Source organism: Triturus cristatus, chromosome 12 (assembly GCF_964204655.1).
Source record: "Triturus cristatus chromosome 12, aTriCri1.1, whole genome shotgun sequence".
Taxonomy (NCBI): domain Eukaryota; kingdom Metazoa; phylum Chordata; class Amphibia; order Caudata; family Salamandridae; genus Triturus; species Triturus cristatus.
The window spans coordinates 196643386-196658959 of NC_140595.1; the positions used below are offsets into that span (position 1 = coordinate 196643386).

The 15574-nt window shown below is 42.0% G+C and overlaps 1 protein-coding gene across 4 annotated transcripts in view; it reads left to right on the forward strand.

The window, feature by feature from the left end:
• The window catches only part of VAC14 (VAC14 component of PIKFYVE complex), a 1500963-nt gene that overhangs the window by 568888 nt on the left and 916501 nt on the right, over positions 1-15574 (forward strand). The gene's annotated exons all lie outside the window — the stretch shown is intronic.

Here is a 15574-nt window from a genome sequence, read left to right on the forward strand (position 1 = left end):
GAGCGATGCGTTCAACTAAAGTGATACCGCACGTTCTTCCAACATCAGAATCTCGTAAACAGCATCTCTGCAAAGTAGCCGCATCTGTAACTGTATTGACACAATAACATTTAACATCTAAACCAGGTGTAGAAAGAACTGAAATGAACTTTGAAAAGTAGAAATCAAAAGGTGCTCAGACACACATGTGGAATAATCCCAATGAACCCAAAGCGTCTCCATCTTCACATAGCAGTAAACCCATTTCCACTGTATAATAGCAAGTTCCATTGGTACCAGGGAGTGGAGCTGGAAGAACGAGGGGGAGGGGTGGGGGTTCTCTCAAGCCTGGACATGGGGCATACATGTAGTGAGTGGAGAAGAATAGCTCGGTAATAATGCAAAGCGTTAAAAAAAACACACAGGCTTTGGATGCATCCAATATATGGTACAAAAGTACCCCTTGACATGCGTTATAACGTTACCGCAAGTCACTGAGAAGTTAAGTGACAATACAGAAGAAGGAGGCCGTAGGCAAAGTTCTTTTACAAGGTCATGGAACTCAGAAGTGACCTCTTGTACTATGGTAAGGATTGTAGCGGCTGTTCAGCACTACACCACCCTCGCCAGGAACATGGGAGGCAGGCATGGAGTGGGAGCAGAAAAGAATGGAATGGACTTGGAAGTGTTTAAAAAATAAAATTAAAAAAAAGATGATTAAAAACGAGCTGATTAAGGACACAGTGGTGTCAAAGGAGTTGTGTTGAATACTGAGAAGCTAAAACGAACACTATAAAAGTCTGCAATTGAAGATACTGAGACATGTCGGCCATTCATAATGGGGTGTATCATGTATATTAAAACTTAGTTATGTGGCCGTAAACGTGTTTCCTATGCTGCCCTCACTGTATTCTTTATCATGTGAAACTCTTCTTTCAGTTTCAGGTCCAGTTTATAGAGAAGACATAATCCTGGTGGGTTTTCAAAGATATCTTTCATCAGTGAGGGCGATGAGGAAAGCAGGGCACTTCCTCCATCGCAGAGCCTCATGTGATCATGTAGATCTCACAGTCTGTTGTTTGCTGCAGTTTCATCATAACCAACCCCTTTGCATAGGTTTAATAGCTAGATCGTATTATATAGAGGATCCCTCTGCAATTTCCACTTTAAATAAAGCAGTTCTCCTTGCCGGCAGTGCCAAATCTATTAATTAAACGTCATTTTCCACCTTGCCCATGTTGTTGAAGTGTACACGCCCCCACCCTGCTTGCTCTGTGCAATCTCCATGTGAGATGCATAAGATTACCAGAACAAGTATCCAGTGTGGACTGGAAGTGCAGGCAGGTGCTTCCACTGATGTGAGTGAAAGCTGTGTCCACTAAAGCAGGAAACCAGGTTTGGCCCAGAGGTTACTGCCAGAAGGATACCACTGCGAGGGATTCGGCCTGACGGCGTTAAGTGCCACACCAAAATGCCCATTTGCAACCGAGCTGGAGGTCTGTCACCCCCAATCACAAGGGCTGCCATGCATGTCTGCTTCACCTATGAACGTAGAACTGAGCGAGGCTGCTGGGGCGAAACTGCAGCAGGAGCCATTGCAGTGAGGCGGTAGTCTGGACCACCTCCGCTACACAGTCTAAAATGCTGCAATACCCATATGGTAAATGCAGGGCTTAGCCTGCACCCAGGACAAGAGACGAAACATGCGGGCGGCAAGTCAGCAGTGCACAACAAGACATTTTGCCAAAGGATTAACAAGCATTGGCCACGAACGGGAGTTGTGTGCGCGCAATCAAAAATGAAATTAAAAAAAAAAGCGAGTGGTGCGTGTGCGCGCGCGACGGGAAAAGTGCTGTGCACGTCGCGCGTGCTTGTGCGCGTAACAGCAATCTGGTGGCCGGCAAGGTAGCACTTTTAAAGCAGCTACTAAATGTCTTGCCAGAGCAGCGTATGCGCTGGCCCAGGTGGGACCTAAAAAACAATGGGGAGGAAGAAGCTTCTTTTACGCCGCCTCTAAGTGGTGGAATGCCCTACCCCATCTTTTAAGAGATCAACCCATTCTGTTAAAATTTAGGTAGGATCTAAAAACTTGACTTCTCTGAAACATATAATCATCCTCTCTTTCTGGTATTATCTTTGTAACCTTTTCGATCTAATTCGTCTACCACATTACCTGTTATGTTTTACTAGCGCCAAGACACTTTATGGCATAAGCGCGTTTTACAAACTGTATAACATTACGTATCATCCATGTCTGCCCTGGAGAGGGCTTCTCAGCGCGCCTAACAGTAGACCGAAATACGGAGAGAGAGGAAAAACTTTCAACCTTAAAACAGCCAGGTGTTAAGCTGTTTCCTGAATGTCATGTAGTTGGTGTTGTTTCCAAGGATTGCCGGAAGTTTATTCCACAGTCCTGATCCAAGACATCGGAACGATCTACCTCCATGCCTGATTTAACTAACATGAGGTATATTACCCAAACAGAAGTTTAGAGGATCTCAGGTATCTAATCGGTGGATACGGCTGATTAAGGGAGTTGAGAATAGGAGGTCCCTTATTGTTGAGGACGCAATGAGTGATGCACAAAGCATTGAATTAAATCTGTTTCTCGAAAGGGAGACAATTAAGTCTCCGTAGCTGGTTGGAAACCAAGTGAGCTAGCCCAACAGCATCTTGGATAATTTGAAGTCTGTTCCTAGCCTTCTTGGTGATGCCAAGGCATAAGATGTTATAGTAATCTAGGCACAAAATGATCAGAGGCTGAATAATCATCCTCTTTATGGGAGGAGAAAAGTAAACTCAAGAAGATGATGGATGGAGCGCTCAAACTTTTCAGACACTCACCCCCAGTCACAGCTCTGGGTTGAATCCATCATCATTCTTTAGCTCACTCCGCCCCCCCCCCCCCCGTTCAGACCCAGCCATATGCAAATGAGTCTTGACCTGTTCCTTTTGGGAACAGTCCAGCCCGAACTGCCAAGCCAGGACCTCCCTGGACCGGAAACAAGCATCCTGGGACCGCTTTCGGGGTAAAACCCCACATCAGTCAGGCTAGCTTGAATCAAGTGGCAAAGTGAGCAAGGAACCCACATCTGCGCATACCCTGCCAGCTCAGGGCAAACATGATGGACAGAGCGCTGACATTTTTCAGACACTCACACCCAGTCACAGATCTGGGTTAAATCCATCATTGTTCTTTAGCTCACCCCAGTTCAGACATGGCCATATGCAAATCAGTCTTGACCCTGTTCCTTTTGGGAACAGTCTAGCTCGAACTGCAAAGACAGGTCTTCCCTGGACCGGAAACATGCATCCTGGGACCGGTTTCAGGGAAACACCCCACAATAGCCAGGCTAGCTTGAATCCAGTGGCAAAGTGAGCAAGGCTTCCCACGTCTGGGCATACCCAGCAAACACATGGAGATGATGGACGGAGCTCTGAAACTTATCAGACACTTACCCCCCGTCACAGAACTGAGTTGAATCCATCATCGTTCTTTAGCTCACTTCGCCACCCCAGTTTAGACCCAGTCATAAGCAAATCAGGGTTCACTGACACAACATCGATGTAAAAAATATCGATGAAAAAATATAGAGTACATAAATATCGACTCCTATACTTAAACAGGCAAGTACAAAATTATCAACTGAAAAATATCGTTGTAACAAAACCCAAATACATATATATTAATTATATTAAATATTAAAATTATTTCAACAAAATAAATTACATTTAATATACATTTTCACAAAATATAACAAACTTAATTAAAAAAGATACACACAAACATAATAATTTATACATATATATATTTACATTAAAACAATTAAACTATTATTTTCAATTTATTTTAACACTTTAAGAGTATATAAAAATAAATAAATATATATCAATAATTTACAATATAAGAAAAATAAATTCTATAATAAATTAAAATATTGAACTATTAATAAATATTTACATTTAAATTTAGCAGTACAGTCAGTGCAAAAGTAGGGAAAGTGTTGGATAGAGGAGATGTAAAAATTATTATTCCCACTCCAATAACTACAACTGTAGGAAAAGTGTTGGATAGCGAAAGGGTAAAAAGTACTATTCCAACTCCAATGAGTGCAACAGTAGGGTAAATGTTGGATAGCTGAAGGATTAAATTTACTATTCAACTCCAGTTAGTGCAAGTGTAGGGAAAGTGTTGGGTAGCGGAGGGGTAAAATGTACTATTCCCACTCCAGTGAGTGCAACAGTAGAGAAATTGTTGCATAGCGGATGGGTAAAAATTACTATTCCCACTCCAGTGAGTGCAACAGTAGGAAAAGTGTTGGATAGCGGAAGGTTAAACACTACTATTCCCACTCCAATGAGTACAACAGTAGGGAAAGTGTTGGATAGTGAAGGGGTAAAAATTACTATTACCACTCCAGTGAGTGCAACAGTAGAGTAAGTGTTGGATAGCGGAGGGATTACGTTTACTATTCCAACTCCAGTGAGTGCAACAGTAGGGAACGTGTTGGATAGCGAAGGGGCAAAAATTACTATTCCCACTCCAGTGAGTGCAACAGTAGGGAAAGTGTTGGATAGCGAAGAGATAAAACTACTATTCACACTCCAGTCAGCTCAAAAATAAAAACAAAATAAATATTTAAAAATAAAAAAATCTTATAAAAATTGATAAATAATGTATAAATATGTTAAAAATTTAAATACCAATATATTTAATATATAAAAAGAAAACATATTACGATATTAGTTACAAATAACAAATACCTACAAATATTATATAAAATAAAATAAAAAATAAATTTCCCCAAAATAAATATTTTAAACTAGAAAATATTTACAAACAAAAACATTAATTATTACATAAATGTATGTATTTTATTTCCTACCCTATAACACCATACAAATCACAACACACTTCTAAATTTTGAAAAAAAATATACTTCCATATTTAACATAATTATCAATTAAAAACATATTATTAATATAAACATAATTAATGAAAATTTACTACCCACACTTTAACCCTATGATCCCCACAACACACGCCCAAATTAAACTGTAAAATAATAAATTACACAATTAAAACTTATTTTAACATGACAAACTATTACTATTAAACAAGTAGTTAAGTAAGTAAAATGTAGTTAATACCCACCCTTTCCCCCTTTAAAAGTAAAGCCAACACACACAAAAATAAACAATTACCCAAAAGAAATATCCAATAACTAACATTAATTAACAACTATATATTAATTAAACACACATTACTTCCCATCCTTTACCTCTATAAACATCACAACACACACCTAAAATTTGTCACACAATTACCATAATTAATTTTTAATTACATAAATTAATAACAATTAACAAATAATTGTTAATAAAAAAATACTTGCCACCCCTTACCCCTATAAACCCCAAAACACACACTTCAAATTAATTACACAATTACCATAATTATTTACCTATCAATTAACAACCAATTATTAATTAGTAAATAATACATTTACACATTTTACACTGTAACATCTCAATTAAATAAATATTAATAAATAAATAAAAAATTTAATTTAATATAATTACATTTCTTCCCACCCTATTCCCCTATAAACTCACAACCTGCTACGGAACTAAAAAATGCAAAATTCTATTATTATTTTTTAATAACTACTAAAAATGTATCGTATTAAAAAATATAAACAATTCTAAATATAAACAATTCTTATTAAAAAAATACATCACATACATTTAAAATATATACTAAAATACATAACATTAATTTAAAAAAATCGATATTTTTAACTATATTTTTGCAAACGACATTAAACACTTCAATATTTTTTTTAATCGATATTATTTACCTTAAGTCTATATTCTTGACCACAATATCCTTGCTGTCGATATGACTCAATATTTCTGCCAGTCGGTATTTAAAACTCGATATTGTGCCTCATCACCACAAATCAGTCTTGTCCCTGTTCCTTATGGGAACAGTGCAGCCCGAACTGCAAAACCAGGTCTTCCCTGGACTGGAAACAAGCATCCTGGGACCGGGTAACACCCATAGCAGGGTCCCGTGCTCACTTTGCCACTTGATTCAAGCTAGCCTGGCTGGTGAGGGGTGTTACCCCGAAACCAGTCCCAGGAGGCTTCTCTCCAGTCTAGTGAAGACCTGGCTTGGCAGTTCAGGCTGGACCATTCCCATGAGGAATAGGGTCAAGACTGATTTGTATATGGCTGTGTCTGTACTGGGGTGGCGAAGTAGGCTAAAGAACGATGATGGATTCAACCCAGATCTGTGACTTGGGGTGAGTGTCTAAAACATTTCAGCGCTCCGTCCATCATCTCCATGTGTTAGCTTTGGAAAGAGAAAGGTTCCAGTGGATTTTCTTCAGGCTTCTGAGCAAGTCAAGACAGCAACATGTCACAGCCTTAATTTGCAATTCAAAAGACAGCTACTGTCAACCAAGAATCTCAAAATCTTCACAGCTAGTTTAGGATCCGGAGCTTGACCCAATGCCTCAAGCCACCAGTGAGGTTCCCCAACCATAGACTGTTTGCCTACAGTTAGAACCTCGGTTTTATAAGCATTCCATTTGAGGCAGTTCAGGTTTATTCATTGTGCTACTGAGGTCATACAGTTCCTGAATCGAAAAGGACCCCCTCCTCATTTGTAGATAGAGACACCGTCGCCTGCACGTCATCTGCATAGAAAACCATTGATAGTCGTTGACATCGCTAGATAGTTCCATGCTCACAAAAGCATTTTTGAAGCAGCAACAAACAAGCACTCGACACAACACATCAGACAGTACTTTAACACTCCCCCAATACTGCTGAGGTATTCCACATAGTTGGATATCAAAGAGATCATAACAGCACACACAATAATAAACATTGCACACCACTGTGCACACTTCCTGTAACTGAACCCAGTAGAGCTGCAGGGGCGAGTTGATGTTGTGCTTAGAAGTTGCTGTGTACACAACAGTACCTTTCACAGCAGTGGCCTACCATTAAGGGCGGAGGGGCCCATCCCTCCACCTTTTTCTGAGGCATAAAGAGTGTCTGTCAGTCTGTGCAAAGGACAGCCCTCCTCTTGTTGGCTGAAGGTCAACCAATGAGAGGAGCGAGCAGTTCCAATCCCCAGAAACCACCAAGGCTTCCCCCTGCCACCCAAAATTTAGCCCGGTAAGCATCAGAAAATAGGGTCTGGATGTTACTCTCGTTATTTACTGGTGCTGAAGAAGAATGGAGGCCTTTGTCCTATTTTAAAACTTCACTCCTTAATTTCTCCCTAAAAAGGGAAAATTCAAGATGCAAGTTCTGTCTATATTGGGTCTGGAAGACTAGAATAGTAGTCCTGGACCTGCAGGGTGCCTATTTTCATATTCCTGTCCTGCAGTCCCACAGGCATTACCTGTAGTTCAAGGTGGGCCAAGAGCATTTTCAGTTGTCTGTGCTCCACTTTAGCCTTACCAGTGCCCCATAGGTGTTCACGGAAGTGATGGCAGTGGTTGCAGCACATGTTGGGAGGTTGAGGATACCAGTCTTCCCATACCTCAACGACTGGCTCTTGAAGGCAAGCTCATTTGTAGACCATCTTCAGACAATAGTGAAACTCCTAACATCCTTGAGTTGCTTGATCAATGTGCTGAAGTCACACCTGACCCATCCACAAAAGCTTCCGTTTATCTGAGCCATTCTGGATATAGTGCAGTTTTGGGCCTTCCCTCAGGCAAATTAATCCAGGACATTGGGGATATCATACTAATGTCTCAGCTTATATCCTGGATCTCAATAAGTTGGCTGTGAGACTTCTTGGCTTTTTGACTTCCTGCATCTGCTCGTCACTATGCCAGAAGGCACATGCAGACTCTGCAGTGGGATCTGAAGTCTCAGTGGGCTCAGCATCAAGGCAACCTGTCCGATTCCATCCAGGTTTCAGAGGAGAATACAAAAGACCTGTTGTGGTTGCTGCTTGACTGCCAGAGCTCACCCAGAGCTGACGTCGACTGACTGTCACTGTTGGGGAGGGGATGCCACCTGAGAGAGGTGGAGATCATAGGACATCTGGTGGATACCCAACTCTACATCGATCTGTCGGATTTGGTGCCTATTCACTTGGCGTTAAAGGCCTTCCTGCTTCCCATCAACCTTAGACTTGGCCAAAGCCTTGCAAACAATACCACCGCCATATGGTATTTAAACAAACAGGGCAATGTGGGGTCATGGTTCCTGTGCCAGGATGCCATGTGCCTCTGAAACTGTTTGATAGGCAGGGCATTTCCTTGGTCATGACACCTGGCGGGATCTTTAAATGCCAGGGTGGAGGAACTCAGCCGATGATGCCTAGCGGATCATGAATGGCAGCTAGATCTGGAGGTAGCACTTGGTGTGTTCCAGCAAATGGAAGAACCATGGTTAGATCTCTTTTCCACCGCCAAGAATGTACTAGGCCAACACTTTTGCTGAGAAATCCCTCTTACACTGGCATCAGTATAAACAACAAATCATGGTCAGGAATAATTTCTGAGAATATCATTACATACACTCACAACTTGGACAGTGGGGCTAACTTCTAGCCAAGCTTGATTAATGCCTCCTTGATGGAGACAACGAACAAGGGAAACTTCGCTAAAATTGCTACGAGCTAAACTGGTATGCAGTTATATCAAGAAAATGAAAGATTCAGAAACGACCATCCACAGTGGAGGGAAAGGGCAAGGTCTGGTGCTTTCAGCGCTTCCACTGAGATCATTATGCAAAAGAAACCACAGTCTTTGTGAAGAGGCAGCAGTACCTAAACTGTTAGAAATAGACTGAGCCAAACTAGTAAAGCTAATCACTATAGAGGTGATCCTTTTTGGTATTAGCAGTCTCAAAACATCTAAAGTATCAGAGCCTGATGACTACCGCAACGTTTTTACAAAACATGTGGTACTCATCTACTGCTGGTACTCCTGAGTGTGTTCCAGGAGATAAGCTACACCCACGATGACAGACGCCATGATCTCCCTGTATACTCAATACCAACAAGTTAGCAACAGACTGTGCCTCCTAGAGGATGATATCTATGCTGAATTTAGACACCAGGTTACGGTAGATAATCCTTGCTTCCTGCAGGTAGGAGATGGTGTTAACACTGAAACTGCCCAGTCAAGCAAGATCTATGATTGAGAGGCAGGAAGAATATAATATGAAGAAGACACTACACTCTGTAGACATAGGAAGCAAGAGTAACCAGATGTCAGTTCTATTATTAGACTCTGGAAAAGTGTTTTATAAAGGAGATTGGGACTTAAGAAATATATACTGTCAGAAATGGGGTTTGGAGGTTAAGTCCTGAACTGGGTGAAATATGGATATCGTTTATCAAGGGCCCATGTATGTCTTCACAAATGCCTCTCAATTTGATGTGCATAAATAGAAGTACTGGGCAGGGGTGCCCACTCTCCCCTCTTTTTCTTCCCTCACATCGAAGACACTGTCACAGAAAATCCCAGCAAACCGTTAGAAGGGATTCATTTACACTCACAGGGCCTGATTCACATACTGTGCTTTGTAGTATGTTTTGTAGTACTACAAAACATACTACAAACGTTTTACCTATACTTACGCGTGCATAGTTCTTTGCCCCGACTGCAGAGTCTTTGCACACATAAGTATAGGTTTTAGTAGTAAATGTGGGAGGTACACAGTTGAGTGGGCAGGAAAAGGGGCAGATTTACTCTTAATGGGGATGGGATTAGGGAGGAGTAAGTGGGGTTTTGGAAGAGTCAGGGAGAGGTTTAGGAATGAGCGTCACCCACTCAAATAAGAGCAAGTCTATTGCTTTACTCTGGAAATGGAGACATGTAACTTACACTTTTGTAGTACGTTCACACTTGTAGTTTGTGCATTCCAAAAGTAGTTAATTTATCCCAAAATGTAAGCTCACTCAAAAGTGAAAGTTAACTTTGTGAATCAGGGACTCATTACGATGGCGTAACGATCACCACCGCCGGGTCGGCAGTGGCGATCATTACGACATCGTGATGAGAAATACCCCCGCCATATTATGATGGCGGTGGGTATTGCGGCAGACGCAAAGACCGTCCGCCGCTTTTCCGCTGGTCGGTAATCGTTACAATTGCCGGCTGGAGCTGGGCCACTAATATTGTGGCGGTGCCTAGCATGCTCTGCCCGCCATATTAGGATGTGGGTGATTGAAGGGCCCTTCCATGGAGGCAAGGATTGGCTTTGGGGGCCTGTTGCGGGCCCCCTGGGGATGTGGGGGGAGCACTGGGGGGGGTACCCATGGTACCCCATGCAGTTCCCTGCAACAAGTGGCAGGCACCGCATGGTGCCTGCCACGTGGTGCAGGGAAATGCTGTGCATGCCCTTTTACCATTGCGGACGGTGCTGCAGCAATGGTAAAAGGCCAGGATGCGCCCGCCAGTATGGCGGGCACATCCTAATTGGGCCAGTGGGACCGCCGCACGTCTGACGGTCGGTCCCATCACCGTGATGATGGCGGGCGGGCGGACATCATTATAAGCCCCATAGTGTTTGCCAGTAACATATACTGTTACCCCTTGCAAGACCCTATGAGCACCCTACCCACAGTCCAGGAGGAGCTTAGTCTATAGTGCCAGGATTCAAGATTAAACAAAACAGAGGGAATTAACCTCCCACTGACATGAGCAGCAATTAAATCTCTATTGCTTTCAACATCTTTTAATGGTTCGATTACAGCATTAGTTACCTTGAAATTGATTAAGCAGGACCCCTCATGCAGAACCAAAGAGATTAATGTGGTGGCAATCCATAGAGCGTTGCAGTCGGAGCTATAGAGTCGTAAGCACAAAGCAGTCTCCTGGCTGGAGGTGTATTGGTGCTGCCAAAATGATCATGATACCCAAGAAATTATATACCTTCCAGGCACCATCTGTTTATATAAAAAGATAATACCTATTTGAACTGTAGCTATTAATCTCCTTCATCTGCAGGGCAAATACGTGAGATTAGGCAGAGATCAATGCTCGTAGTGACTCAGCGGTGGGGTGTAGGGAGTCCCAGACAAATAAAATACTGTCAGGCTTAACACATCCAGTACTTCACCAAATGGACATGGAAAGAAATATAGAAAGAACTGCACATAATAGATCCAACTATGAGTGGCAGGGGGCACTTTGGGAAATATCTTGGTCCCTGTGACCACATAGGAATACTAATGTATCTGCCTCCCTGGTGACGAGAGCGACCCTAAACATTTTGAAGAGCACAGCGACACAACATCATCTAACAACATCTTCGTCCCATTTCTGCCAGATATATGGTCATGAACTCTTTGTTGTGGCATGATTAGGCAGACCTTCAGGGCATGGTGGAAGGGTAGGTTGCTGAACATGTTTAATCTGGGGAGTCGAAACGTTTCACCAACTAAGGACTATCTTGGACTACAGAGGGCACCAAGATTAAGACACTATATCAGGAGTAGATACTAAGCAACACGTCTTCAGTTAAAGAAGTGAGGAGGCGACAGGCTCGTGAATAGAAGAATGTCTAGAAGTTGTACTGCAGAATAGCCCTTCTCAGATAGTCGACCCTTTGTGCTCCAGAAAAGGGAAAATCATCTTGCATACACTATTGAGAGTAAACCCAACCATACTAGCGTGGTCTAGCTCCCCGCTTTACCCTTGAGGTGACATGTATTTTCATAGACTGTGGTGGGCCTTACGAATTAAAAAATGCTTATAACAGCACAAGGAAAATTCCATTATTTTAGAAAATACTGGCACACCCTCCTGAACTATCTAGGCAAAGAATTTAAAGAACTTAGTTGCCCAAAAATACTGTAGATCCTGAATGTTATTGACGACTGTAGTTTAGATTGTTATTATGCAACAGGGAGCGGATGTATCTTTTTAGCAAAAGAAGCAACACATATACATCATCTAATGGGAAGCAAGCAATACATAGAGGGTAAAGGCTTGTTATATACCCAAGAGAAAGAACAAGCGGGAGACGAGGTAGAATAAAATGGGGGAATTAAATATGGGCAATGGATTTTGGAATGTTGAGTTTTTGTGCAGATGCTTCTTGTATTTGTATTGGTATGTCTGTGTCTCCTAGGTGCACCGCCTGACTTCTGCTAATTCCTATGTTCATCTGAAAGGCTGTACTCAGGATATTTTAGGTCTTGAGGACCACTTCTGTTCGTTCAAGAAACCACCATATGTTCACATGTCCCAGGACAAACCTTCTGTCCCGGTGGTCTTCTGTAAGTTGTCCGACTGGCTCTGTGTGTAAGACGACATTGAGCACCCTCAAGTTGCAGGCCAGAATCAATGATCCTCCATGCACACACAATTCCAAGATAGATATCCTACCCCAGACACCCTTCTTACCTCTATCCACCCATATATTTTCCACTGGGATCTCCCATCCATTTCTCTCTCTTGCCTCTTAGTTGTTCTTCAGTCATGCTTATTCTCCTGCTCCCCTTTTCCTCTCCAAGTATCTCTGACCCTCAACTCCCATCAGTCACAGAAGTATCCTATTGTTGCTATTCAACACCTACCCTTTACACCGATCCCAGTTCCAAAACACAATGAAGACATGGCTGTTCCCACATATGAGCCTCACCACCAGAGATGATCCAGCAACTGGCTTTAAGAGATGGCTCCATGAGGGTACCAGTGATGCAGAGTAGGCTTGTAGCAGAAACCCAGGCCTGCCAAGGACAACTAGTGGAGGCATGTATTAAAACCTGCTACCAGATTATCGTCACACGCCTCAGCGTCAAGGACCAAAACAGTGACAGCAAATACTCACACTCCAACAACCAGGCAAATACGTCCAGTTTGCACATCACATGAATAATTTGATTTAAAGATGGACATCCTTTCCAGTACCTGATGTGTTCTGCGGCACGGTTGCCTTGGCCTCTAGACAATCCAAATCTTGTCGTTTCGGCCTACTGTTTTTTGCCAAATCTCCTGTTTCACCAGCAAGCTGAATGGCATCTCTAAATATCTGCTAATTACATCAGTGATCTCCAGATATTATTTTAGTTTTTGTCTTGAAATTGCTTAAGTTGGGCTTAGACCTGAGTGTATTTAAGAATGTATTACTTATGTCTTTTTTGTAGTAATTTCTTATAAAAATTGATTTTTGGATCATATGTGCCCCGTGTTTCATGTTAAATGTCCAGTTTGATCTGTTGTCCTTTTCTCCTCTGAGGATAACTGTAGCTGGGGAGTGGGTGTAAATAGGTTTGTTTTTTTCCAACATAAATGTGTTTATGGTCGTCTATATATGAAGACAGTGCCAGACGTTTGTCTTCAGTACATTGAATTAATTTCCTGTCTCTACTCCCTCAACCTCTGTGTCTTAGACTTGCTGTTGCGGGGAACCTGTTTAATTTATTTAGTTTTTGCAAAGTAGGTTAATAAGTAGTACAGCTTGCACAGGTGCGGCCATTTACATATTTCTTAAGGGTTAGGTTCTCAATTTTCTGTCGTAGTAGGGATGATTTAATGGAATTAGGCCAACGTTGCAAACCTACAGGAAACCTACAGGTGAATGTGACCCTGTTGTGAAGTGATTGGAGATTGGGTCGGAGTGTACGAATCTGGACTTTTTTGAGGCTGATTGTACAAGGTAAGGTGACAAAAGCTTGATGTATGATCAGCTAAACATTAACAAGCCTTGGCAAAGACAACAGGTCTCGTCAATGCCCAAGCTATTAGCCTTGTCAATGTGAATGTCTTTTACCCACACTATCCAGCAGCACATCAGCATGGCTGAAAGTTACTGAAAGCCCAGAATCACATGATGTTGAGCCAACGCAGACTCTCTTTGCCCCTCATGTTGAGTTATTGTCCTACCCCTCCTAACACAAAAAGCGCTACGACATGGCGTGTGCTGGCCGCATCATAATGCTTTTTTTTAGTGACTTTTAGCCATGCTGAATATCAGCTCTGTCCATTTCGGCGCATCCTCGCTTCACTTCAAAGCTACTAAACTATTTCTCACTATCACTTCCATATTTGTTCAGCAACACCCTGTCAACACCAAACAAGTATTGCCAAAGCCAATAGATCTTGGCAGTGCCCGAGCTATTGACCATGTCAATGTGAATGTCTTTTAGCCATGCTGTCTAGCAGCACATATAATATTCAGCATGGCTAAAAGTTGCTGAAAAAAGCACTATGATGCAGCCAGCACAGGCCACGTCATAGCGCTTTTTTAGGTTAGGAGGGGTGAAGATACTGCATCAGAGCAACATGTGACATGGTCAATAGCTCAGGCTTTGCCTAGATCTATTGGCTTTGCCAATGCTTGTTCAGTGTTGACTGGGTCTTGCTGATCAAATGTGGAAGTGAAAGTGAGAATCAGCTGAGCTTAGAAGTGAAGCGAGGATGTGGCATAAGGGACAGAGCTGCCGACGGGAACTGGGAAACCAAGTTCGCATCTCTGGGTCGTCTGAACAATTTCTGATTCTGGGAAATTCACTTATGCTCCCCCTTGCCTACAACAATGAATGTGTCATTGTGTAATGTAACTGGTGAGCACCTATAGCGCTCCAATACCATTGGCTGGTGTTAGCACTATGGCAGATGGAGGGCAGATGCAGATGGAGGGCGTAACAAGCACTCGCGGTCGTATTAAAAAAAAAAAAAAAGCTGCACAAATACTGGGAGTACATTGAATAGTAAGTGTTTAAGTGACTTAAAAATTAATAGCTTGATTAAAGATAGATAAAAGATAGATCAAATGTGGATAGGTAGGTAGACAGAAAAAGATAGATAAAATATAGATAGATAAAACACAGATAAAATATAGATAGATAAAAGATAGATACAGAGTTTTTTTTATACAGCGCTATATGTATATAAAGCTGTGATTGTCGAATTCAATGGAAAAAATGCTTCCACAACGCCTCCCCCCAAAATAAAGGCTGAGTACATATGTCTAGCATTACCTGACATAAAACTGATGTTTGCAGCAACGGGACTTTTGCTTACTTGAATTTCCGACAATGTGTTTAGTTTCTGTACCAAACAAATACCACATAAAAAAGAAGTCCCAATCAACACGTATATGTATTGTAGTGCAACTGAGATGTACACAGATAAAACGTGATCCTGGGGGTATCTCCGTCAAGCTCCTTCCTCCCTAGATGCTGCTGGTGCTCTTTCGCAGCAGACGCCCATGGGCGCAAAGGATCCGCACAGCCCAGTTAAGGCAAAGACAGAGACTGAGAGGGAGTGTCATCAGTGTTTAGAAATATTTGTGTTGTACATGGGAATTTCCAGAAAACAATGCTATTGCCTTGTCCGGTAGGTTTTTATTATTTCACATATCAAAGGGAAATGACCTGAGCTTGAAATTCTGTTGATCGATATATAGTGATCAAAGCCCAAATGCTAAAAAACAATAACATGTGAACCGCCTGATTGCTGTTCAACTATGAAGATAGCAGTTGCCTGTTTAGAACGGATTCAAACTAATATTTGTTGTGAGTGTGTATCTGATAGAGACATCTAGCCACAGATTCTTTAACGTAGAATTATCCCCAGGCGTCAGACTGGATCCGGAAAATTTT